Source organism: Cucurbita maxima, unplaced genomic scaffold (assembly GCF_002738345.1).
Source record: "Cucurbita maxima cultivar Rimu unplaced genomic scaffold, Cmax_1.0 Cma_Scf00077, whole genome shotgun sequence".
Lineage (NCBI taxonomy): Eukaryota > Viridiplantae > Streptophyta > Magnoliopsida > Cucurbitales > Cucurbitaceae > Cucurbita > Cucurbita maxima.
This window is the reverse complement of record NW_019272093.1, coordinates 61,900-64,894: the sequence shown is the minus strand read 5'-3', so window position 1 is coordinate 64,894 and position 2,995 is coordinate 61,900.

The following is a 2,995-nucleotide window of genomic DNA, read 5'->3' as shown; positions in this document are numbered from 1 at the left end:
GTGATCCACCAATGCTATACGTAGACAACAAAGCTACGATCTCCCTGATCAAAAATCCAGTTTTGCATGAACGAAGCAAGCACATAGAAATCAGATTCCACTACATTCGAGAATGTGCAGACCGAGGGCTCATCAAAATTGATTACATCCGAACAGAGGAACAACTTGGAGACATCTTCACCAAGTCCCTGGCGCGGGTGAAATGTGAAGAACTACGCTCAAAGATCGGAGTTCAAATAGTAAAGTAGATATTCTACAGGTTTTAGGAGGAGATTGTTAGATAAAACCTGAGTTTTGCCGTTTTTCTTATTCACACGATTTCAGAAAATCGTGAGTTTGACCATTTGACAAATCACGTCGAATGGATCACCAGAGTTTTAGAAGGGAGTGGCACAGATTTAGTTGGCCACTCTCCAGCCAATTTTAGAATCTTTTTACTTTTAAATAGGAGATTTGGTCAGAAAATAAAACAACCTGAACGCAGTCAAATTCAGAGTTATTTTTTCTCTCTCCTTTTTGTTAAGCATTTTCCCAATTTCCTCTCACCGAAATTCTGTGAAAACCAACAATGGCTTTGATTCACTGATCTCTATCTTCATCATTCATTGCCTGTTTATAGGTTAATGGATCCTCAACGCCATCATCAGGTATGATGACCTGTGTTTCTGCCAAACCCAAGTAACGATCGGGTTGAGTTATAACCCTCCCATTACGTTGAGTCATTTTCAACTCTTGGGAAAGATATGATTGACAAGAAGTGCGAGCTTCATCAACAACTCTTGTTGAATGACCAACCTGATCAACAACTATTGTTATTTTATCAATAGCTTCTTTAGAAATCTCACTCAATACTAGTTTGCTGCGAGGTTGATGATTTCTTATGTGGTCTTCCTCTAAGAATGTAGCGTTTGTTGATACAAACACTCTATTTTCTTGAGGGTCATAAAACAAACCACCTTTCGTCTCTTTGGGGTATCCTACGAATAAGAATAATTTTGAACGACGTTCTAATTTCTTGGAGTTTTGCACCAACACATGTGCTCGGCATCCCCAAATCTTGAAGTGACGTAAACTACCTTTACGCACTCTCCATAACTCATAAGGTGTTTCTGAAACACTCTTAGAAGGAACCATGTTCAAAATGTATGCAGCAGTCTTCACTACATATCCCCAAAACAAATCAGTTAATTGAGCTAAACTCATCATCGACCGAACCATGTCTAACAGTGTTCTATTTCTCCTTTCTGATACACCGTTCTGTTGGGGTATACCAGGGGCTGAGAGTTGAGACGTTATTCCATGTTCTATTATATAGTCCTGTAATCTTAAGTTCATATACTCTCTACCTCGATTTGCACTACGACAAATATTGGATTAGATAGCTTCCGAAAAATGCTATCATATACCTTTTATAGCGTTTTTCGTACGTCGTGACAGCCCATGTTATTAGAAGTCTAGAACTTTTTATAGCGTTTTTGTATAGCTATAATAAATGTTATAATATAGTACCTAAACATTTTATAGCATTTTTGTTAAAGCTATAATGGGTAAACATAACTAAAATATTATGCTATCATTCATTTTTAATAAGCTATATTTATACTTATGTTATAACAAAAATATAATTGAAATTTAATAATCTACTAACACATTGCAAATAAAGTATTCAACTCGATCTATATAAGAATATCAGACTCGTTACACTATCACAATTTTCAAATCAGTTCTTCCCCACCCATACACAATAAATAGAATAAAAACTCACCATCCACAATATGTGACATCTTTGATTTTGATAAAATCAAGTCTACCAACCCTAAAGGTATTCGAACTGACATAAATATCTTCTATGTTCCACCCTTTTAGCAATGTCAATTGATAAATTGTTCGTTGTTGCTTGCCAATTAGTGCTTCCTTGCTTCAACAAAAGCTTGATCGTTGGGTTGAGGATTAGGGTTGCCTTATCAATTTGGTATCAAAGTCTAAGTTGTATCTTTGTGGTCGACTCTAGGCAATGTCAATTGATAAATTGGTCATTGTTGCTTGCCAATTAGTGCTTTTAAGGAATCCTACAACATTATCGAAGCATATATATCAGTGATTCGAAGAGAAGTGCAAAATAGTACCAAAAGCTTTGACATATGTTGGAGTTTTTTTTTGTTCCTTTCTTGCTATTTCAAGCTCTTCCTTTATCAAACACCAAAGCAACAAAATCTAAATATCATATAAAAGTAAAAAAGAGAATAGAACATTTTTGTTCATCTTATATATGTAAGCATGTTTCATTTTTTCCTAGATTTCTTAAAAACAGAGAATAGAAACATTAGTTGAAATACTTGCATTATAGCTTCCAATTAGAATTGAAAGGGGAGGGCATTAGTTTATGAGAAAAGAAAGAGTATTATGCTTTTTGATTCCCTTGGATGAAAACCCTGACTTTGTAATAAAACCCAATCCTTTCAAATAGCCCTTCTTGATGAAGTGTTTTCCTCATATGATAAACCAAACAGAACCATTAAAAAAAAATTGACATGGAAGAGAAAATGAGAAGAAAGTATGGCACTGAACCGATATAACTAGCACCTATGTTTTGTGGCCTTGAGGAGAGATTTGTTAAGTACAAGCTAATGAGATGTCCATTCTCAGAAGCAGGCTCATCATCTTCATGATCACAACCCCATAAGTTAAATAACTATATCCAAAGAAGGCTTTGATGTGATCTTTAAGAGACCTTTTGGGATTAAAATTAGAGCCACAAGTGCAATGTCAAACTTCCCAGAACTCTTCTCATTCTAGTCCCCTCTTATCTCAAAGGTGTTTCCACCTTTTTTACAAATAAATGGATTGATTCCATGTTTTTATTATAATTGGTTCTAAAGTCTTCTAGTGGTTTTGACCTTGGATGGTCTATTTTGAAGGGTACTAAATAACCATATCATCACTAGTAAGGTCAACCAAAAAAAATTATTAACCAAAGAAAATGATCATACACACT